The following is an 18,218-nucleotide window of genomic DNA, read 5'->3' as shown; positions in this document are numbered from 1 at the left end:
AATGCCCATATGCAGGTGTCCCAAGTCACGAGTCTTTAGGCTAGAGTCCAAGTCAAGTCCCGAGTCTTTAGGCTAGAGTCCAAGTCAAGTCCCGAGTCTTTAGGCTAGAGTCCAAGTCAGGTCACGAGTCTTTAGGCTAGAGTCCAAGTCAAGTCACAAGTCTTTAGACTAGAGTCCAAGTCAGGTCACGAGTCAATATAATATACACAAAACATATATTGGAAATGTAGCGTAGAAATAAACAAATAATATGTAAGTTCAGATAAAAAACAACAACAGATTAGCAACTGTATTTTGCCATTTTACTTGCCCTTAGTGCCTTTACTTTCCTAGTTGGCACAGTGGCCAAAATCCAAAACACAGCAAAAAAAATTCATAACCACTGCTTACCTTAGCTTATGTTCCTCCAGATGCTATTAAATGTATGACCATGTGTTGTCCCATTAGGAATATAATCCGTTATTTTGTAAATGTGTGCTTATAATTAAAAACCCATGTGACGCAAACTAAATAAATGCAACCATTAGCGGCAATTTTGTAGGAGCATTCCACAGATAATTGTCACATGTAACTAATGTTAACACATGCTGAAGCTAGGGACTCTTGTTGTTTACGAGTCATTGTTGTTTACGAGTCATGAGTCTAGTTTGAGTCATTTGATACCTGAGTCGAGTCTGAAGTTGCTGTGTGTGCGACTTACGTGCGACTGTGTGTGCGACCACGGACTTTATTTATTTATGCATTTTCTCCTGATTTAGCGTAGTCAATTTGTCTTCCGCTGCTGGGGATCCCTGATTGCATTCGAGGAAGGTATATTTCCTGCTCACGCCTCCTCCGATCTGTGCACAGTCCTTAGCGGATCCCTTTCTTATTCACCCATGCTTCTGCACAGGCGTCTCTATCTGCTAATCAGAGTCCTTGCACAGCGTTTAGAAGACCCCACCCACATAGTCCGTCATCCCGCCCTTGCAGACACGGTAGCCAATTAGAGTCTGCTGCAGGCACTGCCAATTTTGCCCACTATATGCCGACCGGTGGCAATGCCGAGTTTCGAACCGAGGAGTTCAGAATCTCGGTGCTGGTGTGCTAGTAGAATATCCCACTGCACCACCTCGGCACCAAGATATTGGATTCTTAATCAGAGAAACATTTTCTGGATTGACATTTAACACATAGCACCTAGTGGCAGCTGTAAAGTATGGTGGAGGAGGACTTTCTTTGGTTTGGTTTCATGATTATTAAAGCTCCAAAAGCTCAGAATCTAGAGATTCCTCTGCTCCCAACAGTAGTTTTATGAAGTATTCTCCTTATGTGAAAAATGCAAAGTCTATTAAAAATGGTTTGCTGTGGTGGGTGAACAGGCCTGACCTCGTCCCTGTGCAATATAATTTGGGTGTGCTTGAAGTCAGTATTCTCAGTAAACCCAATCACACCAATGCTCTTATGGCAGAAGAAAATTAAATATATGCAGGCTTGTTCTACTGCTACAACCACCTACACGTTAGAACGGCAGTGACTCTATATTACTGTTCATGGACTTAATCTGAACCCTCAGATTAATTTTGGAATGGCAAATTTCATTCACAAAGCAAAGAAAACCAAATATATGCTAAACGTGCATATCAGTCATATCTAGAATGTGTAGCGCACATGGAAGACTATTTTCAGATTATTTTTCTCAGTATGAACCTGACCAAGGCACTTGTGGCACAAAACACCCTGGTAATGGAACTTGGTTTTTTATATTTTATAGTAATATATAGCATTTTCAGTATTGCTTTTAAAATGTAATAAACATTGTGACTAATAATTCCTTACATAAACCTTGTCCTATGTCTGAAAGAAGTGCATTAATACAAAGGATGGAGGTATAAAGTGATGAGTAAAACCAGATGTCCATAATAAATGACAACTTGTTCCTGCACAGCTGGTCAGAGATGTTATGCATCCCTGGGGAATAGGGATGTAACGATACACTGTACCCACGATGTGATGCGATTCACGATACTGGATGCACAATACGATTTTTTTTTTTTTTTTTTTTTTTTTTTTTTTTTTTTTTTTTTTTTTTTTTTTTAAACTGAAATTGAAGAACAATTATGACAAAGTTTCCTTTTATTATTTCTCTTTAAAAAAAAAAAAAAAAAAATATATATATATATATATATATATATATATACTGTATATATATATATACAGTATATATATATACTATATATATATATATATATATATATGTATGTGTATATATGTATGTAAAATACTATATTTGTAATTATCTTTTATTTATCTAAATAATGAATGTCCTTTTATTTCTGAGGTAGGTACAAACTATGCAAAACAATTTTGAATTAAGCCCAATTTGGCTGAAAAACCCTGAATTTGGCAACCAGGCATATAGCACCAGTGACGTCAGCCAGACGCGGTGTATAGCACCAGTCACCTCTGCTGTTTAAAGTGAATATCGATTCATTTTACATGTCAAATCGATTTGAATCGTGGAATTTTTGAATCAGTTATTAACTGTATTGAGCTGATTCGTTACATCCCTACTGGAGAACAATTTTTTGGGTACACCTCCAATATAGGTGCACTTTTAAACTAGAATAGAATGCCTTTATTTGTCATATATACAAATACATGTGTACAAACACATAATTTTTTGCATATCCCAGCTTGTGTGGAAGCTGGGGTCAAAACTCTGGGTCAGCCATTGTAAGCGCCCCTAGAGCCGAGAAGGATAAGGGACAAACAAGTGGCTGCATGGCAGAGCTAATTGCCAAATGCTCTACCCACTATCACTATCCATATAATATAAACACATACAATATATGTAATTTACATTTACATTTTTGGCATTTAGCAGGCACTTTTATCCAAAGTGACCTAGTTCTGACAGAATACAATCTAAGCAATTGAGGGTTAAGGGTCTTGCCCAAAGTCCCAACAGTGGCAACCTGGCAATGGTGGGGCTTGAAACGGCAACCCACTGATTGCTAGTCCAATACCTTAACCGCTAAACTACAACTGCCCCTGCTCTGTTGGAGTACAGTCTGTAATCATATACCCACAAGCACCTGTGTGGTGTGTTTATTATCTTGGATACACATCGGCGCTTTAACCAGTTCCAAATTTTACATTGCATCAGTGAGAAGAGACCTCATCTGACCCTCTGCCCGGCTACTCGAGTGCCATATTAAGAGTGAAATTTTTTTATTTTTTCAAAAATCCCTGTTGTAAATAAACAGTAGTTAGTCCAAGCCTAGTCTATATACCTGAATTGTGTCCATATTACACCTGAAAACAAGTGTATTCATCCACAATACTAGTTTTTGTTCATTCTCCAGCCACTTTTGACTATCTTATCTAAAACAAAACACAGAGAAATAAAAATTTACCGGGGCATTTCATTGTTAGCTGTGGGACATACATTTGTGCTGCTCGTGTGTCTTATTTGGATTGCATGGCTGTTGTTCTTGCTAAAATGCTGTGATCTACACACCGCCAAGGTTAGCAGCGAGGTGAGTTTAGGTGGTAGAAATCAATGCTTAATTGATTGTATATGCATGCACAATGACTTACTAATGATCTCTAATTTGTTACATCTGTTTCTTGCTAAAAGACAAAACAAAGACAATAAGTGAACAGATGCAGAGCTGTGTTTGGCCTGAACTGTCATCTAAAATATTCTCTTAGTTTGTTTTACAGAAATAACAAGAAGAAGAGATGTGATTCAAAGCCAATAATTAAGGCAGCAAAACCAGTTCGCAACGATTTGTTAAAAAATTGCATTAAAATATACACCGATGAGGCATAACATTGTGACCACCTTCCTAATATTGTGTTGGCCCCCCTTTTGTTGCCCCACACACAACAAACTGTGATGCACTGTGTATTCTGTCACCTTTCAATTAGAACCAGTATTAACTTCTTTAGCAATCTGAGCTACAGTAGCTTGTCTGTTGGATCGGACCAGCCTTCGCTCCTCACGTGCATCAGTGAGCCTTGGCCGCCCATGACCCTGTCGCCGGTTCACCACTGTTCCTTCCTTGGACCACTTTTGATAGATACTGACCACTGCAGACCGGGAACACCCCACAAGAGCTGCAGTTTTGGAGATGATCTGACCCAGTCGTCTAGCCATCACAATTTGGCCCTTGTCAAACTCACTCAAATCCTTAAGCTTTCCCATTTTTCCTGCTTCTAACATCAACTTTGAGGATAAAATGTTCACTTGCTGCCTAATATATCCCACCCACTAACAGGTGCCATGATGAAGAGATAATCAGTGTTATTCACTTCACCTGTCAGTGGTCATAATGTTACGCCTGGTTGGTGTATATAAATATATAGGAATTTTTGTGGGGCACTCGGGTAGTGTTGCAGTAAATTCCACAAGCCCATGACTGCTGGGATCCAGAAATTGAATCCCCACGTCTTAGGGTGCATTCACATGGGAAGTGGCAAAACCACAATGCTCTGCGCAAACCGCCGCTTTGCTCACCGCTTGGCATGAGCGGTGCGGTAAAACATCAAAGTGCACCATGACACGAATATGCATTTGTGTGAAATAACTGTCAACTACACTCTGAAAGCGTCTACATGTATTTGTGTTTAGCTGTATTTAGCTGTTTCACTTTTAAACTTGTGTTACAGCTCAGTGTGCTGAGAAATCGTAAAACATTCTAAAACATTTAATAAGATAAGATAAGATAGCCTTTTATTATCCCACAGGGGGAAATTTGTAGTGTTACAGCAGCTTTCAAGAATACAAAAAATAGAAAATTACAAAATGTTTACATGTATGTACACATATACTAAATAGTAAGAATATGTAAAAATTACAAAAATATAAACAGTATTTATAGAGGAAGTTAAACCAAATATTGCAGTTATTAGAAATATTGCACAAAGTACAGCAGTAAAGTGCAAAGTTACAAAAAAATTACAAAAGTAAAAATTACAAAAATATAAACAGTATTTATAGATGAAGTTAACCAAATGCACGGTTATTAAAAAATATTGCACAAAGTACAGCAGGTACAGCAAGTATTGCACATAATTTAAAAGTAATTGCACAGAGAAGTACTAAAAACCAAGTGAATTATTGTGATGGTAATTGTCTACGTTTGGGACGGTGCTGGTTGTATAGCCTGACAGCAGAAGGAAGAAAGGAGCTGCGATATCTCTCCTTTGAGCAACGCGGGTGATGAAGCCTACTAAAAGAACGACATAGGAACACTAAACTAATTATTACTGGTCAAATGTTCTCCCCACTAATTGAATTCCTTGCTCGTTGTTTTAATACAATAAGTTACAAGTGAACAAGTTTTGATCACGTTAAGCGTTTGTACTGCCTGAGTCGCTTTTACTACGTCATATCGAACAGTTCGTCGTTTCATTGGAGGCGCTTTAAAAAGGTCAGCAGCAAACTGGGTCACAGTTCAATTAGGTGAACTTTGAGCGGCAAAATAGCCTGGTGCACACCGCTTAGGGAACGCAGCAACAAGTTAAACAGAATGGAACAATGGAACAGCCGGCGCGAAAACAGTTTTGACGCTTCCCATGTGAATGTGTCCATAGGGGGTTGGGAGAGGGTAAGACCCCACAATGGTTTGGCGTCCTGTCCGGAGTGTGTTACTGCACTGCGCCCATTAAATCTGTGAAAACAAAACACACCACCACTCTGACCAGGATAAAGCCTGACCAGTGCTAAAGCATGTAAATGAAATGAATGAAATAAATAGCAATGAATACTGACTAGATATTCACTGTTAATGTGAGAAATCACAGCTCGGTGTTGTAGCAGCAGATATGATTGAGTGGGACGATGAATAGAAAGACAGATTGGACACCATAGACACTTTCCACTCAGCACATACTCAGCCAACACTTCATTTTCAGTGCCAACTCTGACACCATTTTTAAGCCGAAACAATTACTTGAGCCAATAAAGAACTCCGAGTCGGGGTCGACAAACAAGCACACAATGCACCTGTCATATAATGCTAGAACAGTGGAATACTGCACAGCAACGTGGGTTCTTGAGATCTGGGTTGATTTTATAATTATGTCTCAATTAGAGCTGGGCGATATGGCCAAAAATGTTGTCACAATAAATATTTCTGTATTGATCAATATCACTATTTATCATGATAAAGATCTTGGTAACACTGTCAGTTTTTAATGAATACAAATTAAATAGTACTGTTTTAAAAATATTTTAATATTTATTATAAGAACATAATATAGATGAAACATAGTATGCAAATTACACAAAGCAACGCTAATAGTAAAAAAAAATACTTGGTAATACCTTAAGTCATGTACTTTCCAAAGGTTTTTGAAGCCTTCTTTCTCCATTGTACTAACAGGCATCATGTCTTTAGCCATGAAATACAGTAAGTGACAAATGCTGTTATGTCAAGTCCACTGCTTGATGGCACTGCTAGAGGCTGGTTAACAACACTTTAACGCTGTTTTTTTTATACTCTGTCTGCTCGATTGGGTGGTATTTTTTCAAATGATGAAATAAATTGGTAGCGTTTCCCAACTTAGTACTGACATACACTATATTGCCAAAAGTATTCACTCACCCATCCAAATCAGTGAATTCAGGTGTTCCAATCACTTCCATGGCCACAGGTGTATAAAACCAAACACCTAGGCATGCAGACTGCTTCTACAAACATTTGTGAAAGAATGGGTCGCTCTCAGGAGCTCAGTGAATTCCAGCGTGGTACCGTGATGGGATGCCACCTGTGCAACAAGTCTAGTCGTGAAATTTCCTCGCTCCACTGGACTCTAGAGCAGTGGAGACGTGTTCTCTGGAGTGACAAATCACGCTTCTCCGTCTGGCAATACGATGGACGAGTCTGGGTTTGGCGGTTGCCAGGAGAACGGTACTTGTCTGACTGCATTGTGCCAAGTGTAAAGTTTGGTGGAGGGGGGATTATGGTGTGGGGTTGTTTTTCAGGAGTTGGGCTCGGCCCCTTAGTTCCAGTGAAAGGAACTCTTAATGCTTCAGCATACCAAGAGATTTTGGACAATTTCATGCTCCCAACTTTGTGGGAACAGTTTGGGGATGGCCCCTTCCTGTTCCAACATGACTGCGCACCAGTGCACAAAGCAAGGTCCATAAAGACATGGATGAACGAGTTTGGTGTGGAAGCACTTGACTGGTCCTGACCTCAACCCGATAGAACACCTTTGGGATGAATTAGAGCGGAGACTGCGAGCCAGGCCTTTTCATCCAACATCACTGTCTAACCTCACAAATGCGCTTCTGGAAGAATGGTCAAAAATTCCCATAAACACAGTCCTAAACCTTGTGGAAAGCCTTCTCAGAAGAGTTGAAGCTGTTATAGCTGCAAAGGGTGGACCGACATCATATTAAACCCTATGGATTAAGAATGGGAGGTCACTCAAGTTCATAAGCGTGTGAAGGCAGGCGAGCGAATACTTTTGGCAATATAATGTATTTTGCATTTTGGGGTGAACTGCACTTTGTCAGAATTAAAAAATTCGAACCATTGGCCTTTCGTTGGAACAATGTCATCAAAATCAGACGGCTCACCTTCGCCTTCTTTTTTACTTTCAGGTTTCTCTCCACTGGCCATCTTCCCGTGGCTTGCTACTGTTTAAGAGTTATTTCTTGTCTCGTTTAGTTCAGCGTGCAGCCTGATTGGCTATGTGCTGCGTCTTTAGGCTGCTTTCTGTGCTGTTCTGCGCTAGTGAGGAGGAAAAATAGAATCAATAATATGCCCAAATCTTATCATCGTTATTGAGGAAAAGTTTATCGCGATACATATCGACATCGTTTTATCGCCCAGCTCTAGTCTCAATAATGTCTTTAGTCTCAGCCACTGACTTCTAAATTTCTGAGAAGATTAAGTCAGGTTAATAGTATCACAGGAGCACTTCTAGCAAATTGACTTTGTTAAAATGTACAGCCTGACCTAGGCATTGCGGCTGTAATTTTTAAAATTTAATTTATGTTAGAATAAAGTGAATTCCGAGTTATGTTCTGTGCATTTGTGATTGCTTTGTATTTTTGAATCTAAACTGTGTGACCTCAGGTAGCCCATCCTAGAGTGCTATAGACTAGTCAGCCATCTGCATGGACATAATTGGCTGGTGTCTGGCGGTTGGGAAATGGCCAAAACAGTCTAGCCATTGGGAGGTGCACTTGTCAGCCCGGATAAATAATACACACTCACTCTTTTTCTTAACCGCTTATCCAACTTGGGTCGCGGGGGTGCTAGAGCCTATCCCAGCTTTTCAATGGGTGCAAGACACAGTAACACTCTGGACGGGGCACCAGTCCATCGCAGAGCAGGCACACATACACACACCCATTCACCTATAGGGCAATTCAGTGTCTCCAATTAACATGACTGCATGTTTTTGGACTGTGGGAGGAAACCGGAGCTCCCGGAGGAAACCCACGCAAACATGGGAAGAACATGCAAACTTCGCACAGAAAGGACTCGGACCACCCCGCCTGGGGATCAAACCCAGGACCTTCTTGCTGTGAGGTGACAGTGCTACCCACCGAGCCACCGTGCCGCCCCCGGATAAATAATAGGAGGATTAAATCAGGAATGCCTTTAAATATGGAAGCAGCCAGAAGTTGTGTTTTGACTTTATTTGATTTGATCTGTGAAGAGTTTATTGTGGACAGACTTAATCAAAATTCCTTTGTTAGTAAGTAAATCAGCTGATCCACAGATTTTATACACAGGTTGGATATCAACAAATTGAGTTGACAAGATAATGTGTTGCACAGGATCAAAGCTAGTCTTAAAATGACAAAAGATGTGAATACTTTCTTTAAATCACTTTCTAGTTTTAAATTTTAATAAATTGTTAAAAGGCCTTGGGTTTTTTATTGATTAGTACAATCTGAGAATCAAGTTTGAAAAAAATTCATTATTTTTTTTAATTAGTCATAATGAATTACTTTTAAAGCACTGTAACAACCCTGGTCCAAATGTGGTCTAAATCTTCAGGAAGCTGGACACTAAACTGGCATCATCCATTTACAATAAATCCCTGAGGCACATGCCTGGAGCAAAGCCTGAATGGATAAATGTGCCCAATTATTTCTCTCCGCCATGAGTGTTTGTCCAGCGCTTTCTCCTGGCAAGCCCAAGGCATTAGTCGACAGTTGCCATGAAATGCCGTACATCCTGACTTCAACAATATGGGAAACAGTCTGGAGAAATCTGCTTCACTCACATGGGAGTTAATAGAGTCTGAACTAATGGACACACACACACAAACATACCCAACTGACAGTCTTGCTCCCTGGTCATAATACATACAACTACTATGCCTGCAGTCAGTGACTATATAGAGATTATATAAGACTATATAAGAGATATCACTTGCATTCTTGCACACTGTTGTCTAATATCGCTGGTGCTATACAAACCCTACACTGATGCTTACATATCAAAGTATGTTGTATGTTCCTTTGTTCACTTTAAATTCACTCAGTACTGTTTACTGGCCAACACCACACGTGTCCTGGTTCCACTTTCTTTACTTTTTAAGGTCTAAAAATGTACCTTGTATTTATTATAGGTTCTTATATTTATTATAGGTTCTTGTATTTATTACACTATTGTTTGACTGCACTGTGTATATTGTATTGCCTCCAGTTGTGTTCTTTGTTGCACCCTGGTGCTGGAGGACCATTGTTTAATTTCATTATGTACTTGTACATAACTGAAATGACAATAAAGCAAGGACAAAGCCATGAATTAAAGGTTGGGGGGACCGAATGTACGAGGATTGGGGGAGTGTGCATACTAAAACATTACTGCCATATTAACAACTGAGTAATTTTAAGATCCATTAGAGTTTTCATCAGAGTTAGTGAGTGGAATATACACTACACTGACAAGGCATAACATTATGACCACTGACAGGTGAAGTGAATAACGCTGATTATCTCTTCATCACGGCACCTGTTAGTGGGTGGGATATATCAGGCAGCAAGTGAACATTTTATCTTCAAAGCTGATATGTTATAAGCAAGAAAAATGGACAAGTTTGACAAGGGCCAAATTGTGATGGCTAGACGACTGGGTCAGAGCATCTCCAAAACTGCAGCTCTTGTGGGGTGTTTCCGGTCTGCAGTGGTCAGAATCAATTAAAAGTGGTCCAAGGAAGGAACAGTTGGGAACTGGCGACAGGGTCATGGGCGGCCAAGGCTCATTGATGCACGTGGGGAGCGAAGGCTGGCCCGTGTGGTCCGATCCAACAGACGAGCTACTGTAGCTCAAATTGCTGAAGAAGTTGATTCTGGTTCTGATAGAAAGGTGTCAGAATACACAGTGCATCACAGTTTGTTGCATATGGGGCAGCAAAAGGAGGACCAACACAATATTAGGAAGGTGGTCATAATGTTATGCCTAATCAGTGTATATTGGGGGAGCATTTTGCAATTCTCTTGCAATTGATTTTTATACACTAAATTCATGTTCTGAACAAGGATGTGGAATTTACTATAGTAAAAAATGATTAAAAGTGCAGATAAAGTTACAGGTTTATTAGGAAAGCAAAGAAGGAGACTACAGTTGTAGCGTGTGGTGCATACCAACAAGCATTAAGCAACAACAGCTGGGGCTGCTGGCCCGTTGGGTCATGGCTGATTCCCAGCTGAACACCAGGAACTTAATCACCATGCTTAAGATCATTACCACTAATTACCATGCAAATACCTCATTATTTATTTACCCTGTTAATATTTCGAGTTAAACCTCTTTGCACTTCAAGCATTCATTGTAGCCATATGGTGCGGTCTGTGTCATTTGTTGAAATGATCTGTACAGTGGGGAGATTCACATATTCATTACATTCACTTTCGTTATTTAATATACTTTATACTTGTACATAGTAACAAAACGGGGTGGCAGTATGGCTCAGTGGGTAGCACTGTTGTCTTACAGCAAGAAGGTCCTGGGTTTAATTCCTAGGCAAAATGGTCCAGGTCCCTTTTGTGTGGAGTTTGCATGTTCACCCCGTGTCTCCATGTCCGGTTTTCTCAAACGAGTCCAAAGACATGCAGCCAGGTTAACTAGATATGTAATTATAAATTATCAATAATAATAATAGTTGAAAGCAATAACAATGATTGGATACTGTCAAATTATGGTAAATTAAGAATATAAATGCAATATAAGTACAATGCACCTGTCCATAATTCCATATTTTAACTACCTTTGCTTTCCAATAAAAAACTTTAAAATGGGTTCTAATAGCTCAGAGAAAAAGGCTCTGTGCCCACTGCCAGAACAGCAGGTTAAAAATATAGGACTGCGGCCTCTCGGGTGGTGCAGTGGTAAAAACACATGCTGGAACCAGAGCTGGGATCTAAAATACATTGTATCGAATCTCAGCTCTGCCTACCGGCTAAGGCTGAGCGGCCACATGAACAGTGATTGGCCTGTTGTTCAGATATGGGCGGGACTAAGCCGGATGGGGTCTCTCTCCCATGACTGATGCAATTACGACCTCTGCTGGCTGATTGATGGTGCCGGCACAGAGATGAGAAAAGAGTGCTCTCAGGGTGTGTCCTCTTCGTACACAACGCTGAGCTGCACTGCACTCGTCAAAAAACAGGTGATAAAATGCATACGGCATGCTGCCCACGTGCTGGAGGGGGGCTTGGGTTAGCTTTGTTCTCCTCAATCAGAGCAGGGATCGGCATTGGTGGAGAGGAAGCATGGCACAATTGGGCAATTGGACGCGCTAAAAGGGAGAAAAATATATATTAAAGCCCTAATATATACAGTGTATCACAAAAGTGAGTACACCCCTCACATTTCTGCAGATATTTAAGTATATCTTTTCATGGGACAACACTGACAAAATGACACTTTGACACAATGAAAAGTAGTCTGTGTGCAGCTTATATAACAGTGTAAATGTATTCTTCCCTCAAAATAACTCAATATACAGCCATTAATGTCTAAACCACCGGCAACAAAAGTGAGTACACCCCTTAGTGAAAGTTCCTGAAGTGTCAATATTTTGTGTGGCCACCATTATTTCCCAGAACTGCCTTAACTCTCCTGGGCATGGAGTTTACCAGAGCTTCACAGGTTGCCACTGGAATGCTTTTCCACTCCTCCATGACGACATCACGGAGCTGGCGGATATTCGAGACTTTGCGCTCCTCCACCTTCCGCTTGAGGATGCCCCAAAGATGTTCTATTGGGTTTAGGTCTGGAGACATGCTTGGCCAGTCCATCACCTTTACCCTCAGCCTCTTCAATAAAGCAGTGGTCGTCTTAGAGGTGTGTTTGGGGTCATTATCATGCTGGAACACTGCCCTGCGACCCAGTTTCCGGAGGGAGGGGATCATGCTCTGCTTCAGTATTTCACAGTACATATTGGAGTTCATGTGTCCCTCAATGAAATGTAACTCCCCAACACCTGCTGCACTCATGCAGCCCCAGACCATGGCATTCCCACCACCATGCTTGACTGTAGGCATGACACACTTATCTTTGTACTCCTCACCTGATTGCCACCACACATGCTTGAGACCATCTGAACCAAACAAATTAATCTTGGTCTCATCAGACCATAGGACATGGTTCCAGTAATCCATGTCCTTTGTTGACATGTCTTCAGCAAACTGTTTGCGGGCTTTCTTGTGTAGAGACTTCAGAAGAGGCTTCCTTCTGGGGTGACAGCCATGCAGACCAATTTGATGTAGTGTGCGGCGTATGGTCTGAGCACTGACAGGCTGACCCCCCACCTTTTCAATCTCTGCAGCAATGCTGACAGCACTCCTGCGCCTATCTTTCAAAGACAGCAGTTGGATGTGACGCTGAGCACGTGCACTCAGCTTCTTTGGACGACCAACGCGAGGTCTTTTCTGAGTCGACCCTGCTCTTTTAAAACGCTGGATGATCTTGGCCACTGTGCTGCAGCTCACTTTCAGGGTGTTGGCAATCTTCTTGTAGCCTTGGCCATCTTCATGTAGCGCAACAATTCGTCTTTTAAGATCCTCAGAGAGTTCTTTGCCATGAGGTGCCATGTTGGAACTTTCAGTGACCAGTATGAGAGAGTGTGAGAGCTGTACTACTAAATTGAACACAGCTGCTCCCTATGCACACCTGAGACCTAGTAACACTAACAAATCACATGACATTTTGGAGGGAAAATGACAAGCAGTGCTCAATTTGGACATTTAGGGGTGTAGTCTCTTAGGGGTGTACTCACTTTTGTTGCCAGTGGTTTAGACATTAATGGCTGTATATTGAGTTATTTTGAGGGAAGAATAAATTTACACTGTTATATAAGCTGCACACAGACTACTTTTCATTGTGTCAAAGTGTCATTTTGTCAGTGTTGTCCCATGAAAAGATATACTTAAATATCTGCAGAAATGTGAGGGGTGTACTCACTTTTGTGATACACTGTATATATATATATTAGGACTGTCAAACGATTAACATTTTTAATCGCGATTAATCTCAGAATTTCATATAGTTAATCGCGATTAATCGCATTAAAAAAAAATCTGTGTAAATGTTATAGAAAACAAGGATTTTTATGTGAAATGTTACAATTAAAATGGTGAACACATTTTATGCTAAATGTACTGATGTTAAAAACTGCTGGGACAAGAGAAAACTGTAAGGGAGTTTATTCACTCACATACTAGGCAGTAAATGTCAGATTGTAGTTTAGAATTTCTCCATCAGCAAACATTGTAGATCAGCGGTGCTTTAGGTGGGATAAGGCGTAGTTATTGTAACAGACTTTTCTGTGGTTGTATTGTGACAATGGTTTGATGGCCGTTTCTACACGAAGTGAGTGTGTTTTGACCCTTTGGGGCTTCCATAGTTCATGGACTAACGTGCTTGACTCAGCTTTCCGGTATTTGGTACCTTAACAGAATAAGTTAATAAAAGTGTTCTGCTCCCGACAACTTGTGAATATAGCGTGTATTTATTTCTTTATAAGTGCATCACTACAACGCTCGGTTACATTATGCTAACAAACCGCAAATGAAAAACGGTGGCAAGTCCGACATTAAAACGTTTGTTTTAACATAATGTTAACATAATGTAACCGAGCGTTGTAGTTCTACCAGTCAAGTCTCAACATTAACTAGAATTTGCGTTAACGGCACTATTATTTTTAATCGCGTTAAATTGAAATCGCGTTAATGCGTTATTATCGCGTTAACTTCGACAGCCCTAATATATATATATATATATATATATATATATATATATATATATATATATATATATATATATATATATATATATATATATATAGGACTGCCAGGGATATAGACAGGTATTTCACTAGACAGGTACTGGTGACCTACCTTGGAACTGAAGCACCAATAATAGAGCTTTGCTGTTAAATGTAAGAATGGTAAATTTACTTCCAAGTACAAACAGCTGACATTTAAAATAAAAGGAGAGTTGCCAGTATCACACACACATACATATTAACACCATGTAGAGAAAGCAGGTGTTTTACTGAGGCCTACGCAGAAAAAGCATAACTGATCCCCTGAGTGCACATGCAGCACAATGTTAATCCATAACATCTCGGATGCATCTCTTTTTTTGGTTTTAAGTCAAACATAGAAACTGTTATACTAGTAAACAGACTGCTTATGGGCATTTTGTTATACACTGTGCATATACAGTGTATCACAAAAGTGAGTACACCCCTCACATTTCTGCAGATATTTAAGTATATCTTTTCATGGGACAACACTGACAAAATGACACTTTGACACAATGAAAAGTAGTCTGTGTGCAGCTTATATAACAGTGTAAATTTTTTCTTCCCTCAAAATAACTCAATATACAGCCATTAATGTCTAAACCACCGGCAACAAAAGTGAGTACACCCCTTAGTGAAAGTTCCTGAAGTGTCAATATTTTGTGTGGCCACCATTATTTCCCAGAACTGCCTTAACTCTCCTGGGCATGGAGTTTACCAGAGCTTCACAGGTTGCCACTGGAATGCTTTTCCACTCCTCCATGACGACATCACGGAGCTGGCGGATATTCGAGACTTTGCGCTCCTCCACCTTCCGCTTGAGGATGCCCCAAAGATGTTCTATTGGGTTTAGGTCTGGAGACATGCTTGGCCAGTCCATCACCTTTACCCTCAGCCTCTTCAATAAAGCAGTGGTCGTCTTAGAGGTGTGTTTGGGGTCATTATCATGCTGGAACACTGCCCTGCGACCCAGTTTCCGGAGGGAGGGGATCATGCTCTGCTTCAGTATTTCACAGTACATATTGGAGTTCATGTGTCCCTCAATGAAATGTAACTCCCCAACACCTGCTGCACTCATGCAGCCCCAGACCATGGCATTCCCACCACCATGCTTGACTGTAGGCATGACACACTTATCTTTGTACTCCTCACCTGATTGCCGCCACACATGCTTGAGACCATCTGAACCAAACAAATTAATCTTGGTCTCATCAGACCATAGGACATGGTTCCAGTAATCCATGTCCTTTGTTGACATGTCTTCAGCAAACTGTTTGAGGGATTTCTTGTGTAGAGACTTCAGAAGAGGCTTCCTTCTGGGGTGACAGCCATGCAGACCAATTTGATGTAGTGTGCGGCGTATGGTCTGAGCACTGACAGGCTGACCCCCCACCTTTTCAATCTCTGCAGCAATGCTGACAGCACTCCTGCGCCTATCTTTCAAAGACAGCAGTTGGATGTGACACTGAGCACGTGCACTCAGCTTCTTTGGACGACCAACGCGAGGTCTGTTCTGAGTGGACCCTGCTCTTTTAAAACGCTGGATGATCTTGGCCACTGTGCTGCAGCTCAGTTTCAGGGTGTTGGCAATGTTCTTGAAGCCTTGGCCATCTTCATGTAGCGCAACAATTCGTCTTTTAAGATCCTCAGAGAGTTCTTTGCCATGAGGTGCCATGTTGGAACTTTCAGTGACCAGTATGAGAGAGTGTGAGAGCTGTACTACTAAATTGAACACACCTGCTCCCTATGCACACCTGAGACCTAGTAACACTAACAAATCACATGACATTTTGGAGGGAAAATGACAAGCAGTGCTCAATTTGGACATTTAGGGGAGTAGTCTCTTAGGGGTGTACTCACTTTTGTTGCCGGTGGTTTAGACATTAATGGCTGTATATTGAGTTATTTTGAGGGAAGAATAAATTTACACTGTTATATAAGCTGCACACAGACTACTTTTCATTGTGTCAAAGTGTCATTTTGTCAGTGTTGTCCCATGAAAAGATATACTTAAATATCTGCAGAAATGTGAGGGGTGTACTCACTTCTGTGATACACTGTATGTGTAATGGTGTGTAATGTGTAATGGCCCTCCTATTCCCCAATATTAAGGTAGGATACTGCTGATCACAATTGCATCCCTAATAATTGATCAGCCTAAAAACCGCTTTATCCTGGTAAGAGTTGGGCGGTACTGTCGCCTCACAGCGAAAACAGGTCCAGGTCCTTTCTGTGTGGAGTTTGACATTAAAACTTGTGAACTGATAAATCTTGTGTACTGAGTAACTACCTGTTCTGTCATGAATGTAACCAAAGTGTGTAAAACATGGTGTTAAAATTTGAATAAATAAATAAATATCCTGGTAAGAGTCACGACAGGTCGGGAAACACTGGCCACAATGCAAGAATACCTTGGACAGTGTGCAGATCCATGTCAAGACTTAGGCCATTTCTCCGTCAGGCACAGTTAATCATGACTGGTGACTTTCTTTTTTATTCATTGTTTATGCTGAGCAAGTCCTGATATGATGTTTATGTTTTACGTTACTGCCACTTTCACCACATTAAGCAGTTTAGGCCTAAAGCTTCATCATAAAACCCAGTCATAGTCAATGTTTTAATGTTTCACAGAAAGCCTAACAGTTAAAAAGCTTATCCGTTGACATGATGGCTGGTATCGATTAAAACTGTTAAGCTACATTTACACCCCTCGTTTAAAACTATGTATCTTAATATACTGTCACAATTTATACATACTAACATTATAAACATTAATTATGCTATATTTCTTAGCATTTTTATGCATGCTTATCTAAAATTGTATTTGTTGTACATGGTCTGTGGTTGCAAAAACTCTTCCGGCTATTTTCCCCATTAGAGCTTAAAAACTGCTTTCACATTTTGTTCTCCAAAAAAGCCAAGGTTACAGTGTGTCCCAAATTGAGCAGTCTGTCTTTGCCTCAGGAGATGACGGAACACCTGGCTCGCCTTTCTTCAAAATAAATTGGCATGCTTTCTCAATATTCTTAATCTTTGATCAATAATATAATCAACAGTTTTGTAAATCAAGTGATTAAACATACAATCTTTAATAGTACTGAAATTCAGTCATATGATTAAATGTACATTAAATAAAGTGTGAATTAGAGTAAGATTTGACTGACTTTTTAATTGTATTCTTTTCCAGAGAAAGGAAAATGATTTGTCACCTACAGTAGTGCCAGTGGCAAGTCATAAATCTTCAGTGAAAGGGTCTAGCTGTACATCGCAAAGGCTTGTTTGGCTTTGACAAAATAAAATATGGGCCTTCTATAAATTGACAGGTTACAGTAATTGCATCCTTCTCTGCACATACAGCATGTATAAAGCATTTTAATTAATTAGGGGAGTCGTGGCATCCAAGGCAGCCAAAGTCAATGTAAGCAGTCTTACAAAAAATGTATGATCACAAGAACCACTGAAATCATTCTTCAGAGCTGCACTAGTGGCAATAAAGAAAGCTAAAGAAGAAGAAAGAAGATATGTAGGTTATTTTTACACTTAGTTTCAATTTGGACAGAGAGTTTAGTGAATTTGGGTGCAAACTACGCTTTGTAGGTAAGCAAACTGCTGTCAAGGCTGGAAATAGAGTAATGTGATTGGTTTAAAAGTCAGTTAACTTTCTTTAATGTTTCACATTGGTAGGGAACAGGATGCTGTATGGAAACTTTGATAAAATAGTATGATGTAATAAAACATATAGAGCAGGGGTGTCAAACTCATTTTCACCGAGGGCCATGTCAGCATTATGGTGGCCCTCAAAGGGCCGACTGCAACGTATCTTGCTGTGATTGCAGTCTGTTTTTCTTGGAGGCTAAATTCTGTGTTCGGTGTCAAGATGTCAAATTTATACTGTATATCTACATTTACATTCTACCCCTTTACCACAGACACGGCCTCATAACACA

The 18,218-nt window shown here is 40.3% G+C and overlaps 1 long non-coding RNA gene across 4 annotated transcripts in view; it reads left to right on the top strand.

Moving 5' to 3' along the window:
* The window catches only part of LOC134323123 (uncharacterized), a 47,461-nt gene that overhangs the window by 17,453 nt on the left and 11,790 nt on the right, over nt 1-18,218 (top strand). The gene's annotated exons all lie outside the window — the stretch shown is intronic.

The sequence above is a fragment of the Trichomycterus rosablanca genome, chromosome 11, assembly GCF_030014385.1.
Source record: "Trichomycterus rosablanca isolate fTriRos1 chromosome 11, fTriRos1.hap1, whole genome shotgun sequence".
Lineage (NCBI taxonomy): Eukaryota > Metazoa > Chordata > Actinopteri > Siluriformes > Trichomycteridae > Trichomycterus > Trichomycterus rosablanca.
The sequence above is the reverse complement of the archived record's forward strand: the minus strand, read 5'-3'. Positions and strand labels throughout refer to the sequence as shown.